Source organism: Pezoporus wallicus, unplaced genomic scaffold (genome assembly GCF_028554395.1).
Source record: "Pezoporus wallicus isolate ANWC-B61680 ecotype Strahan unplaced genomic scaffold, APGP_CSIRO_Pwel_v1 contig_3952, whole genome shotgun sequence".
Taxonomy (NCBI): Eukaryota; Metazoa; Chordata; class Aves; order Psittaciformes; family Psittacidae; genus Pezoporus; species Pezoporus wallicus.
In genome coordinates this window covers 5,071,531-5,086,577 of record NW_026635034.1, presented here as the reverse complement: position 1 = coordinate 5,086,577, position 15,047 = coordinate 5,071,531, and the positions used below count along the sequence as shown (strand labels likewise).

Below are 15,047 nucleotides of genomic sequence, written 5' to 3'. Positions count from 1 at the left end.
TGAAATGCACAGGGTGGGAGCCTAGGGAGAATGAAGCAATGAAAGCTCTATAGAGAGTTTTTAAGGCATCTTGCTGACACAGGACAAGATAGTTTAGAAATGCCTGGGGCAGTGCACTCTGTAACATGGTTTACTGTGCCTTTACAAAGAAGCAGTGTGCGTTCACCTTAGTGCTTACTGCCTGAGGCCATATATCATTCAAACTGGGGGCTAAGGGCTTAATAAATCCTAATCTAGTTTAGTCCTCAAGGGAACAGCAGTCTGGAGCCATTCAGGGGTGGCAGGGAGGATGGCTGTGTAACCTGGCAAGAAAAGGCTCATTTTTGCCCTGTGAATGTAAACAGTGTCATGGGAAATGAAAGGGTTTGTAAATCTGCATAGCTGTATTGGGAAGAACTGGGATGAAGATAGTGAAAGCCTTAGGGAAAAGAATTGTGAAAAATAGGTAAGACATGGATGTGAAGATAGTACATAAGGGAGAGAGAAAAACAGGGAAAAAAAAACAAACAAAAACAATAGAAAGCCCGGGGGTGGGTGGGAAAGAAAGGAATACTAACTGTAGCAGACCACATCAAAATAACTTTTTCTACCTACCATGCAGTCACCTAATATTGGGGGTGAAAGGAAAATCGGTCCCTGCTGAGCACATTCGCGTAGCTGTATTTCTCTTTGCATGCATGTCCTTGTCCCTTGTCCACCATTTTCCATCCTATCCCTTTGTGAGAATTTTTGTTCTGCTGATACATCCAGGATGTTCACTAGGATCCCTGGCTTCCTGTGGGCTCCCAGCAGTCGTGATGACCTTCAGAGAAAGCTGATCCACACTCCACTACTATCCATGCATTTAGTGTGCATGTAGCATACACACTGTAAAGACTTTTTAGGACCTCTATCAGTCTATAACAAGTGCCTTTGTTCAGGTCTGAAACTGGAGTAAGCACTGAGGCATTGCTCCCAGACAAAATCTGCACAGAGCCAGAGCTCTGTATCACTGTGGCTAGACCCATAATCAAGCTATCAATTAAAAGCTTTTTTGTGTGTTTGGGCACCACTACAGTCATTAATGTGACAGAGGTGTAGACAGAATTTTCATTCATTGCAATAATTCATCTATTAAGATGATCTGATTTATCAGCAGGAGCCAGAATTACTGCTCGTGTGGTGTATACTCATGCAGATGTTCAGGGCAGAGGCTGTCATGTATGGAATCTTGATCTAAGTATCTGTGTACAACTGCCAAATCTCATGTATGTCACAGAAACCAAAGTGGAGAACCTCCAAATTTTCTTGCAATAGTGAAGCTGTGATGGTGTATCACACTGTTTCCTGAAAAAATAAAAACAAGTTCTTTGTGTTTCCTTATTTTCCAGGAAAAAAAAAAACAAAAACAAAAAACCACAGAAAACATGTGCTTCATTTCATCATAAACCTCCAGGTGATTTTCAGGGTCAGTGGAGATAAAGCTCAAGCTCCCATTCATGAGTACTGGTCATGTAATTAAAATAGAAAGGTATATTTAGGCTTATGCATGCGACTGCCTGTCAGAAATCAGCAGTGCTTTATTGAAGTATGTGTACCCTTCCAGCTGTCTGTCAAATGAAGACAGTTTTCACATCCAAACTCTGAAACATATTCTTCAGCTGGAATAAACTTCTAACAGTCAGCTTGAATTTCTTTCCCTGTTTAATTTGTTAAAAGTTCAAGTACAGAAGTGTAAAGGGTGGGGGTTTTTTTATTCCTTATTGGAGGTGGATCGATTTTTTTCTCTCAACATTATTCAAACTTGTTTTTTTCAAATCATACAAACAAAAAATGCCATTGGTCTGAGACCATCCCTGGACTGACTGAAAGAGTTGTAAATCTAAAAAGCAGGTCCCATGTTTTCACCTGGAGTGTGCCTTTGAGGCTGGAAACCAGATCACCCAATTCTCAAGCATTACCTGCTCCTCCCTTCCTGCTCTTTAAGCTGTTATCTCCCTGTTCTCCCTAGAAAGCCAGGATAAAACCTGTGTTCTGGCAACATGCTTTTATCAGTGCATAAGGAAGCAGGGAACTGAACTGTGGAACATACTCCCTCTTCTTCTCTCATGGTGCTACTGGGGGTTACTTTACTTGTCACTAGATGCTGGCAAAAATGAATCTGGAGGGAAGAGATGAAGCTACCAAAACTGCTGCTGAAAGTGCAAGTGTACTCTGTATGCAGCACTGGCTGAATGGATTGGGCATGTGGGACCAATGGGAAAAGCAGCTATTCATGGGAAGAGAAGATGAGCAGAGATGCTCCTCTCTATGAGAAGAGCAAGTGGAGGCAGCAGAAATGACACATTCTGGCTTATGTTCCTCACCAACTCGCTGCAACTGTTGCCATTACTTGAAACCAAATATTGCACTTTTTAGCTCGACACATTCTGAGAGGAGAAGAGGTGGCGCTTCACAGAGAGAGTGCCCTGCTCTCAGTTATTTTGCTGGCAAATGGAATTCCCACACATGGCTTTTAGTCATTGTGGTTTCTGAAAGATCAAACCCTGATGTTCATCATCTAGGGGAACTTAAAAGTCTTTTGCTCCCTAATATTTAAAAAAAACAGTACAATTACAGCCAAGAACTGAAGCTTAAAAAAATAGGAACAAGTGACCTTTTAGGAGGTCTCCCAGTCTTGCTTGGAGGCAAACCCATGCAATGTCTAACTAACATGTTTTAACCTGTTCTTAAATACATCTAGTGGGGCAACCTCAGACAGCTCATTCCATTGTGCCTCCATTATTCCTATTGGCAATTCTTCTAATTTCCAAGCTATATGTTTCTACTATTTAGGCCCACCACTACCTTTCCTGCAATTGTCATTAAGATTAGTCTCTTTTCATCTTCATAGCAGCTATTTACAGATTTGTCACTGCCTCTGTCAGTCATTTCTTCAGATGTTCCTTCAACTTTTCATTGTCACTTCTCTTTCTGAGTCATCCCTGTTCTTCACCTCTTAAGCTGACCACAACTGTCCTCAAGTGCATAGCCCAGGATCGATATAGCACCCCAGCTGTGGCCTTACTCATGCTGAGTGGAATAGTAGGATGATCTCGCATCTTACAGACCACACTTTCACTGATCTATCCCAGTATGATGGTTGCCTTTTTTTACTCTTTTTTTTTTTTTTGTTATGAAGAGCTGCATGACACTGCTGGCCTTGAGCATGCAGTCCACTCCAGCCCCAATACCTTTTCAGCCAACTGCTGCTCGCTCTGCTGGCTCTGCACTCCATTCCTTTGCAATTGATTATTCTCACCAACACGCAGAACATCGCAGTTGTCCTTATCAGGTTGCGTTTATCCTCTTCTAATATGATCAACACACTTGGCACCTGCAGAGTTGCAAACAAACACAACACTGAGTACAGGGGCCATGCTCAGGTCAGCCCTCCCTTTTCAGGAAGCACTTAATATTCTTATTTTCAGGCCCCATTTTGTCTTTAGATGACACATCCTGCCACAGATGTTGGCCAGCCAGGATGGCTAAGAGGGTCTCCTTGAGAGCCCCTTATACTGCTGTGGGTGGGCAAGTGCTCTGCTGTGTGGCAAAATGCCAATCCTACCCCAGCCCATACCCCATGAGTGAGCCCTTTGCACCTCAACATTGAAAAATGATGAGTAGAAGAGCCTCTCACATTTCTTTAAAGGGAAAGAACATTTACCATATTTTTGACTCAACTTTGCCAGAAAAGGGAAAAAAAAAAAAAAAAAAAACCAAAATTATTTACAATCCTACTAAAAAGTATATTAATTTTCTCCCTTTTTTGCTGAACCTGCTGTGCAACATTCACTGTTATATATGAAGCACTTTAAGGAAAATGTGCTTGCTCAAAAGATGGGTTTTTTTCTGAAGCATACAAAGCTTTCCACAGATTTGCCCCCCAATTTTTCAGAATATCATCCTACTTTATATATAATTACCAGACTCTACACATCTGAACTCCCTGGCAATACAGAACTGACTAGAGCTAGCACAGTCATTCTTCATACCTCTGTCTGACAGAGGTTTTTAAAGAGACATTCTGCTAATCACTTTGACTGAAGGAGTCTGGTATATAACTGAAAAGACACTCATTATTTGCTAGTGAAGTAGCAGTAATGAAATTCAGTGACAGTGACATGGAGGCTAAACACAGAAACAGAATAATCCAAGTTACTGTGATAGTAGATTAATGTTAAGTATGCAATTAGATAAGGCAAAATAAATGCAAAAGGAAACAGATGTAAATCAGCTTAATAGTTATTTTGTATCTTCTAGCCAACCATATCTTATTAAGGGTTTGTTACTGTTGTTTTTAAATCTCTACTAACCAAAATGTATCAGTTAGGGAGAGCAATGATATTTTCCCTTCAGGGTTTACAATGCTGAGGTTTTGCCAAGCTAAGCTGATTGCAGGATGCTAAATAGTTAATGAGGTAACCACAACAACTGCCTTTATAAGAAAGAAAAACAGTAAATGGCCAGATCTTTTTGGCTGAAATCTTGAGGTTTTAAAAATTAGTGCCAAGGTCCTGATAAACTACGTGGTAATATCCTGAGGAAAGATTAGAGGTTTGTGCAGAAGATAAAACCCAAAGCATATGTTTGCCTGCCTTGGCTTTCGCGTATTAATCATAGATATACTGATGGTGTAATTGGAACAATTCTGTGACCATCACGATTTGCTGAGCACCGTCCTACAGCTAAGGACACATTCCTTACTCTCCCACAACCAGAGAATATGAATATCTCACTGCTTTCACGTCATTCAGTAGTAAAACAAGTTTAGTGCTTAAGTCTGTTAGCAAGTAATAAAGACTGGATTCTACAAATACCATAGGACATGACGCCTCGCAGCCCTTCAGAGCAGTGACCAGGCTGACTGATCTGTGTGCACTGATTATCAAGAGAAGACACCTCTGAGTCAGCCTGATTTGCACCAGCAAGGCTTTCAGTGATCATGTTAAATGCCAGAGCTGCATTCTAGACCAGGGGCTTGCTAGCTTCTTACTGTCACCAAAGGTACATCCTGTAGTGAAGGCACTGGTGAATAGGTGAACCAAGAGTGGTAGGTAGCTCTAAGTGTCTGCTGCTCCACTTAGCCATCCTTTTTCAGTCTAACCATAGCCATTACCACCTTGCATTGCAGAGTTGAAAAGCAAAAGAGGAAGGTCTGACAAGTTCAGGAAGACACTGGAAAACTTCCTGTGTGAAACACATAATTTTCATTGGGATCCTTTGTTTTGTAGCAAATATCACTACCATTTCCAAGCACCTCTGTGATTCAGCCTGGGAGGTGTCTGTTTCACAAATTGGTATTATGGTCTATATTTCAAAAGGAAGCTGATAAAACACACTAGTTGCACTGAAATGGGATTGGTTTTTATCTTACAGAAATTGGATGAATTTTGGCTCTGAACTGCTTAAGTACTTAATCTGGTGCTTAGCTTGAAACAGTCCAGTACTTCCATTGCAATGAATAAAATTGTCCACTAAGTTACTTTCCTGTTTTTCTGGACTGGGTCTCTTCAGAGCTGATCATTTAGCTTAATTAATACAACTCTAAGTATAATTTTAGCCTGGTCTAAAAAGAAAGTGGGTTTGAAGGGTAGATCCTGTAGCTTCTTTTAATTTTTATTTTTTTTTTTAATTAAATAAAAAGCTTTCTGCTTCCCACTTTGGACAGAATACAGTTTTTTGAGGGGTGGAAATTCCATTCTGTCAAATTTCAACAGCGATGGCAACATTCACAGTTTTGTTTGCAGTAATTTTAACAGAAGGATTATTCTTCCCTCTTGGATAAGTTTGTTTCTTGTAAGTGCTTGATGCAGCGCATCCGTTTGGCAATAACCCCTTCATTGGGGAGCTACAATCTGCTGGTTTTGTTTTCTGTTTGAAGCTTCTCAAACTGAAGAAGTCTGGAGTTAAATTTATCTGAACCAACATATGTAGGGTTTGCACAGATGTTGAGTCACCAGACCCTCCTTTTCCTCACACCACTTCCCAGGCATTCCTTCTACGGAAGCATCATAGTCTGGTGAAATAGAGGAGAAAATGCAGCTTCACGTGTCAGCAAAAAGGCTCCTCAGTTAAGAGGGACTCAAGGCAACCTCCCCCCAAAGCCCTGGTGTACATGGTGCATGGTGACCCACTTCTCCAGCTTGAGAGGCTTGGCCGATCTTCACAGAAATCAGTGAAACCAGGTCAATTAACTGCAGTGAAAGACCTGGCCAAAGGAACAAACAGGATGGTGAAGGGGTGTAAGAGATAAAGGAGCTAAACATGGTTTGAGCTGAAGTGTTCAGGGACCGTAATTCATGTGACAAGAGGATAAAGGTGAAGTTCAGTGACAACGTTCCCCTTGAGCCTCTTTTCCCCTTTATGTGCACTATTTAGTGTGACCCAGTTCCCATTTTGGCACTGGGGAAAAGCACGGTCCATTCTGATCACAGTTTTATTTCTAACTCTGCTGGACTGAAAGGAGGCTCCCTATTTACACTGACAAGGAAATGTGTCCCTTAGGGTTAGATGGTGTCTTAACACCACCTTCCTCTTCCCAGCAGTGGCTAGCTCAGCAGGAAGATGTTAAAACAATTGTCTGGGCTGACAGATGTTCAGTCTGACTTCAGATGATGAATAAAACCCTGGATCTGCAAATGATGATAGTTTTCTGATTAAACACCCTCCACTGACATACAGATAGATAAAAAAATATACATTTCTCTAAAAATCTAGAAACCACTGCACAGCCTTGGTTTACCTATGCATGCTAAAAGTTGTCACCAGCTTTGATAAGCGTCTCCTTCCCCAGTGTCTCTCTAAAGGTGGTCCAGCCTATCCTCCACCTTAAGGGAAGTCCTCGGGATGTCATTACAGCCTCTCAGTTTGGAGGCATGGGGCATTGCCTGTCATGTCTTATTGCTTCAGCGCTATGACAGGAACTGCATTGCTGAAATACGAAGATGATTGAAATGTTAATTGCTTCTAGGAGAATGTCAGCAGCAGCATTTGCTTGGCTGAAAGAAAAACCCCAGGGCATTTACCTGAAGGCAGATGAGGATCCTGCTTATCCTCCTTACACCCGGGTCAAAGCAGAGCAGCTCCATTGACTTCAGCTGAGCTTGTGTTTTTTTCCCCTGGAAAAGAGAGAGGTCAGAATCTGTTCTCTGTTCATTAGTACAGCCTGACATGGAGAAACTAACTTAGCAAGACGGGAAGTCAGCCATGAAATAAACTGTTAATATAAGTAAGGAAGCAACGACAGACATTAGAATTACTGCTGCTGTGCTCATGTTTTGTGAGATGACAGAATTCCAGCAGATCATTAGCAGGGGGCAAATGCAGAAGCCCGTAGGCTAGATCTTGCCATTGCTCCCAGTAATTGCCTTTTAAGCAACTGGGAGTTTTTGGGTGAAAGGTCTTGTGCAACCAGAATGAACATTTTGTGACAGTCAGTTTTTCTGACTGTAAGTCAGAAGCATAGAGATCCTAAATACACACAGCCTTGTTAATCCTAACAAAGTAACACAGACTTGTAGAGGCTGCTCTCCTTAATTTCGTTGTAGCTCATACAGCCAATAAACAGATCATGCTAGCTTGTTGCAAAGATACATTTTCTTTACACACAGATGGTATTGGAAAACATCTCTGTATATAAAATCTGTAAATAAGCAATGAATTAGTTATCTGGTACTCAATGAACTAGTTTTCTGTGCAATACCCCCAACAGGAAGCAAAGTGTGTGTAGTGACTAAAACCAATATTATTACTTGCTTAAATAGAGCAGCGCATCCTGTTGTTGTGAAGAGTAAGCTTTGACTGGAAAGGACTGTTATTGCAGCTTCAAATCATTCAAAACACTTTTTTTTTTACTATAAAAAAAGGAGTAACTTTTATTCAATTCTAAGCAACAACTGTTGGCATATTTCCTTACAGAAGACACTGTTGTGTCCGGCTATTACTCAACCACTAGCATTAGAGACGTTGAAGTTGCAGGAAACACAGTTCATCTTTTGCGTAGTTAGAAAGCAGTTGGCTTCCCAGTAACACTGGAAACTGAATTTGCAGCAGGGCAGAAAACCACAATTCACAGAGGAAAAATAATAGTTGATATATGAATATCTACCTAAAGACTAATCAGCAGAACAAACAAGATGTGAGGAAGATGACCCACATGATGCTGTTTGGAGGAAATTAGTCACCAGTATCCGCTTGCTTCCTTTTGTTTTAAAACATCACATCACTGCCTCTTGCCAATTTAGTTGAGAATGGGTTAATACAATCTGTTGTGAATAAGAAATTAAGCTGTTTCCAACAGCCAGGCTGTATTTTACAGGCGCCTGATGTTGACCATGTGCTTGTTGGCTTTCAAGGGTTAGCGCTTCAGGCTAGCATTTAATTCTAGGTGTTACTACACATCATGAAGTGCTAAGGATCCTAGCAAGCATCAGTGCCATGAAAGACAGTCATGACAAACTGGGGGTAGAGGCAGGATCAAGTTTGCTTTGTGCATGGTCGCAGCATACCTTTTGTATTTTTCTGCCATATTCACTGTATCACTGAGCATACCTTTAAAAGTTTTCTCCCACTACCGGCTTCATCGCATACTATTTAGGGAGGATAACTGGCTAAATATTGCAGTGAGATAAGCCTCTCTGGATCTGAGGTAACTGCACTACCTCTGACTTCCTGCTTAATTACACCAACGCCTAAGCAAGAGCAATGGTCCTTCTCATGCCAACTGTGTGACATACAAGCAATAACTCTGAAAATGTATATTTTCTTCCTTCTCTGTCAAGAAACTAGGTGTAAAACATTCTGGACACCAAGTACTACAGGACATTTGTAACAAAAAGGGCCACAACATGAGTCCAGGACCCACTGATGTGGGAGTGAAGGTTTTTGCCATTCGTTTCACCATTGCTGGTAGTTCTTCTGTCCCAAATCCACAGGCAAGACAGGACAGAACTGGTGCTTGGGAGCCTCATGGGTGATATGACTTCTCCTTAAAGGTGATTATTTGCAGTTTATTTTCAAAAAGCCAAAGCATCTCTTAATTGTCAATGTGTGCTGCTCTGAGGCTGGCAGCCCCTTTGCTTCTTTGGTTTCAATTAGGCTCCAGCCTCTAGCACATTAGCTTGATTGCAGATGTCCACTTTTATTAGTCAAAGACCTAACTAACACTTTGTACTTCCAGCTTTCTGGCAAAAAAAAAAGATCCAGACTCACCATTGTTTCACACCAGGCTTCTCCAGACCACAGCATCTACTAATACATGGTGCTTTGGAGGCTATAGCCAGCTATGTCCACTACAGTACAAATGCCTGTGGTTTACTGAGCTAGAAACCACAGCCAAAGCAGTCCGTTTTGATGTGTAAACCAAAAGAAAGGTCAGCATGCTGCTGAGCAGACAGACACCAACACCAGTGACGTGTGTAGGAGCTGGGAAAAGCATCAACCTCTGCGGGTGAATATGATGACACAGCCATCTGGTGCCGGGCTGCTTCGGCAGGTCTCATCTTTCACCCTGTATGCTGCTTTGGCCTACTCATTATGGACACCCATTTCTGTGAGCAAAGAGCAACTCTGGCAGAAGTTTTGGGGTTGTCAACCTTTGGGTTTGGTTTTCAAGCTACAGTTTTCAAATGTAGCTGTTTCACTGAAAGGAAAGAAACAAAGGACGCTCAACCCAAACCCTAAAACTTTGTTTTAAAGGTTTGAGAAAAATGCTGCTTTCTTCCAGCCCCCCAGGAAATGACTCAGAACTAGAGAAACATTAAAAAAAAATAAAAATGAGCTTGTCTGTTAGTATAAAAATCGATTTAAAAAACCAAAACAACACACCAGGAGATGTGCAGCTGTCTTGGCTGAATTAGTGTCCTAGCAGTGGTCTTCCCTTGTCTTGCCTCTTTCTTCTTTGGCCTCCTACCCCACAGCTGTGTCTGCTCTGCTCCCTTCTCTTCCAACTGCTACTTCTTTGAACAAATCAGTGCTACTAAGAGTCATATCAAAGCCAAGTTCCAGCTCTTTCACCTCATCTCCTGGTGTCAGAAGCTCCTGTGGAGCCACCTCTCTGAGCTCACCTCATCTTTCCTCAACCATGATCCTAGGATCGGAGCCCAAGTCTTCCTGGTCCTGTAGGATTTCAGGACAGAGGGAAGGCTGCTGCCAGCAGGGAACACGATCTTCTCCCCTCTTTTCCCTGAAGCCATGATTTGGTTGTCCCAGCAGTAGACTGTCTTAAGCAACTACTTACTGGTTCTACTGGGTGGGTATATCCTTTAAACCCCATGACTCTTCATATGCTCATAAACAATGCAAATATTTTTCTGTGATTGCTACCCACCCAACATTTTCAGCCTTGGCTGTCCACCAAGCCCAGGAGAGATCATACCAGTCTCTACAAATCACCATGCTTCAACACTACACTATATCTGACATGGAGGGAGATTTCTGTGTTACCCATTTAGCCAGCACAGGGTCCTGCGGAAAGGGCTAAAGAGAGCTTTGGGAATGGGCCTGATCCTTGCCATGTTTGGCATCTCCCCAGCAGTTGTAGCTGCAGATGAGGGCAGCACATGGTCAGGGGGTAATGAGGTCTAGAGTATGCATCTGGCGTGGATCACAGCCTGACTTCACTTCCTTCCTCTGGCTCTCTTGTCGCACTCTGCTCAACCATTTTGCCCAGGCCTGGCCCTTTGCCAGCTGGTACCTAGCTTCATCAGGGCAGAGCCAGAGATAGCACTGGCTTCCCAACATGTGGGATAGCTGGTAATCACTCCATTGAGCCTTTGTGGGCATATTTTCTTTCTCAGGAGCCATCAGGTCTCCCCAGTGGCATCTGGAGAGCATCCAGAGCTGAGGGAGCAGAACAGGCTCTTCCCTGTTATACCTGCCTGAACTGGAGACCGCAACCAGTAAAACAGAGGAAGAGTTCCATCCGCTTGGCTCACAAGGCTCCCTTAAAAGCTGGAGACAGGAAACATTATCTATTAGGGACTGATCAGGTTTTGTGCTACAGAAGCTCTAGAGGCTCCCACTGACATCCTGCTCCTGTTATTCTGGGCAGAGCCACCAGATTGAAAACAGTCCTGGCTGCAAAGACTTTGCAATTGAACCCAACTATATGAATAAATAGGGCCTGCTCCACCAACAGACCTACAGCGGAAGGGCTAGACTCTTCCCATTTAGCCAGGGCTACCAGGGATCACTGTATCTGTGCAACCTGTCCAGTCTAGTCCAAGTCCAGTCCTTGACCATGGAGGACTTTACTGAGTCAGTACCTGGAAGGACAGCAGCAAAGCTAGAAGAAACTCAGGTAATTTCAGCCCTCCATTCCCTCCCCAATAGCTCATTTGACTTACAGTTTTGATGCTTAACCTCATCATCTTTAGTAATTCCCACAGATAACAAAGCTAGACAAACACTGAGGCTGGGTAAGAGAGAAAGACCTAAACTCAAGGTCAAAGGGTGCAGGTCCACAGCACAGCCAAGTGCTGAACCTAGGTCATCTCAAACTCAGTCCTGTGCCCAGCCTGCTGAGCAACACCACTTCTCATGCTTTACCAGCCTGCAAGTCTTTTACTTACATATTTAGAAAAGGGTTCACTTGATTTTTCAGTAAATACCTGTTGCTGGTGATGATGGCATTGAAAAGTTCTTTGACTATAGCTGTGCTCCTGCAGCTTCCTCAAAAAAAGGCTTAAAATAATTCACATTAAATCCAGGCATCTGCCCCAGTGACTCTCCTGGTAAGATACAAGGCAAAGAAAACAGTTTGGGATTAGGTTCTGCCAGATCTTCCCCCTCTTACTCATATCTTTTATACTCCTCAAACCTGTACAAGGGTACACAAGAAAGGTTCAGTTGCATTTGACCTCTCTGTATAAAACAATACAAGTTGGTACTTCATTTATGACAAAAATTGCAAAAATCTAGATATATAGAGAAGCATTGTCAGATATCCATCGGTATCCGTCAATACCATCAATGACCAATCCCACTTTTATTTAATTTCAAAGTCACTAGTATGTGCTTGATACTAGACCTGCATGTTACTAGGCTTGCTATATTTATTCAGGAGGGATAAGGGGGAAGAAAACCAAGGGGAGATTAACCATTTATGGAATATTCCTGAAGTATTTTATTTTTATTCATGCTTAAATGACAGGAAAAATGTTTTGGCATAGCAATTTTCTGGGGTTTCCAGATTGGAATAAGAACCTCTCGAACTATGCAGACCTATCTATCTGTGACAGTAGTGCTTCCTGTTGTTGAACAGGAAAGACTGTGTTAATTGCCATGAAGTGGAAACTGTGCTATGGTATCTTGGCGGAAGCCATATATGATGAAGAGCTGCTTGTTCTGCTGGACTTGCACTACTAATAACGTACATGAGTCTACTGGACTATGTGCCTTTTAGGAGTCAGCTGTAACTGAAGAACCTGTGTGGTGTTGGTGTGGATCACTTGTTAATCAAAATCTGACAGCTGAGCCCAGGATGGTGCAGTGAGAAGAGTCAGCTGGGGCAGGCAGAGGAGCAGGAAGAGGCTCTCCCCATGCCAAGTGCTGCCTGTGCTGATCCGTCTCTCAGACAGCATTAGTATGAGCCAGATCCAGAGCACACAGAGACTTGTGGCTGCCTGGATCTGGCATCCTCCTGTGGTCTGAACCAGGACACCAGGGCAGAATTAACCAACCTCAGAATCAGTCAAGCACATGCACTGAGCAGCTGTAACAAAGTGCTTATCAGTCTCTCATTACTAAAGAGTATTCTCTGATGTCTGCACCACTTGCAAAACCTGGAACTGGCTGGGTTTGTTCTTCTCTTGTTCCTCCCAGAAGGTATATGCGTTGTCAGCACTACTTAACCATTCCAAGGAAGAGATGAACTTTCCTGAGAGGAAATCAGTGTTTCATCTCCACCCAGAAAAGCAGCAGGACCGGATCAAATCCACAGTCTGAGGCCTGCGTGTAAGCTCAGGGGCATGGCTAGTGAGCATGGCTTGTACCAGCCCTTTAAGTCCAGATGAAAGGCTCATGAAAAAGACTTAAACCCCTGTGTTTCCGTACTCCCACTGTGAATCAGAGGATGCCCAGCCTAACTTGCCTCCCCCCATCCCTTTCTTTCCCTTTGGCTTCCTGCCATTGTCTTTGGCAGAGCTGGGCTGGCTGTGGGAGCCCAGGGAAAGGGGGCACTTGCTTCTCTTGCCCACTGTACTATTCGTAACTCTTTCAGGTACTTTCCAGCCTATTCCAGTTTTGCTTGAGTGTGTATATACGCACAGACATGAGTGTACACATTTATACATGCACACACGCCTACTTTAGACTTGTATTCCTGCATATACACACACTTGTATGGTGACCTTGGTCCTTCAGAAAGTGCGTCAGACTCATTTCTGCCGTGCTCATGTATTTCCATCCACAAACATACAACTCCCACCACTTTTCCTGCAGAATGATGACGCAGAAGGGTAGGATGAACACACCGTGGGAGTGTAACCGGGCACTGCCTTTCACACTGGCACCACCACATGAAAGCTGTAAGGGGCAATGAATGGCCAACCTGGGCTTGTCTTTGATGGTGTGTAAGCAGCTTGTCACAGCTCAGCTCCTAATTGCTGTCTCCATCCAGGAAGGACCCTGAGCACCTACACAGTTTTTGCAACAGCAAGCCTTCAGGCCAGGCTCTTGGGCTCCCCAGAGCTTTGTTTAATGCAACAGAGCCCTGGGTACCCGGGAGCAGCTTTCAACATCCTCCCTCCCCTACAGGCAAATCCTGGAAGCAATCCAGCCGCTGGAAGCTGCTTCAGTTTGTGTCAGCAGTACAGGTCCCCTCTGCTGCCTGCATGCACCGTCCTTCAGTGTCACAAACACATGCACTTCCCAAACTCCTCTATTGCTTGGGAGACCCTGGATCCAGGAGCAAGTTCCTGTAACTGTAGATTTTCAGGCTGCTGAGGTCGGCTTTTCTTCCCTTTCCTGTTCCTGGGACAGGCCAAGGCATCTGGCTTTCATTAGCTGTCGGTGCTCTACTCTAGGAAGCAGTTTCTAGTTTGGGAAGGTCTTCTTGCTTTTCACATCTTGCTTTGAAGAACCTACTATTTAAAAGAAAATGTTTTCTCATCCAATGTCATCACTGGTAACACTGAAAGGCTGCTTTCAGCTTGCCGGAAACTGGCCTCAGGGAGACTTCAACACCTGCTAAAATCCTGCCCTGAGCTGGGGCCTCTACAGAAACCTTCCACCACAGTCCTTGTCAGCAAAATTCAGAGCCAGTCCATCACCTCAGACAGCATGTGAGGGAGCTGGGTGCTCTTCCTCCAACCTCAGTGTAAGGGAGAGCAGATGAGCCTCACATGAGAAAGCCAGTTGAGACAGACCCATCAGCAACAGCTGCTAACAGCTGCCCAGCTGGGATGGGGCTGGTGAGCAGCCAGCACCTCCTTGTGAACCCAGCACAGATTCCCCATCCCACTGTGCAAGGCTTCACACCGTGTAAAGCTCATCTTTACCCCTGGTGTAACATACAGGAGAGGCCCAGACCTGCTCCCCTGGGTGAGCTGAACAAATCTACTTATGTACCAAGGCCATATAAGAGATTACATCCATTTCACCACTAATGCTGGGGCCCTGCACAGCCAACATCAGCTCCAAATCACTGCACACAGGGCACACATCACACTGAACACAGGCAGAGGCACTTTCTCACCCACTGGGTGGGGTTTCACCCTAGAGACAGATCAGACCAGAAGGGGCTGGGAATGGGAAAAGGGAGGGAAGGAAAAGGGGAAAATCATGGAAGCAATGGTCCCAGCAGGAAAACACAGATAAGAAATTAGCCATGAAAACTCCCTCCCTGCGATTTGCTCTATGAGAAATATCCGCTCTCAGCCTTGCCAACACAGTGTTTTCTTTAGCTTCCAGCACTCAACCTTTCTTCCTGCCCACACTAAGGTATTCCTGCTTAATTAACACACCTGGAATTTCTGAACCACCTTTCATTTATTTCACTGGGACAGAGACTGCCTTTTCATTCTCAC

General features: G+C 43.7%; 1 long non-coding RNA gene across 1 annotated transcript; it reads right to left on the bottom strand.

Moving 5' to 3' along the window:
• Window positions 1-3,252: 3,252 nt before the first annotated feature.
• LOC130600898 (uncharacterized) lies at window positions 3,253-7,164 on the bottom strand. The gene is made up of 3 exons (XR_008972550.1): window positions 7,047-7,164; window positions 6,764-6,952; window positions 3,253-3,355 (listed from the first exon to the last, which is right to left on the bottom strand). It is a non-coding gene; the product is annotated as an uncharacterized LOC130600898 (long non-coding RNA).
• Window positions 7,165-15,047: the final 7,883 nt, after the last annotated feature.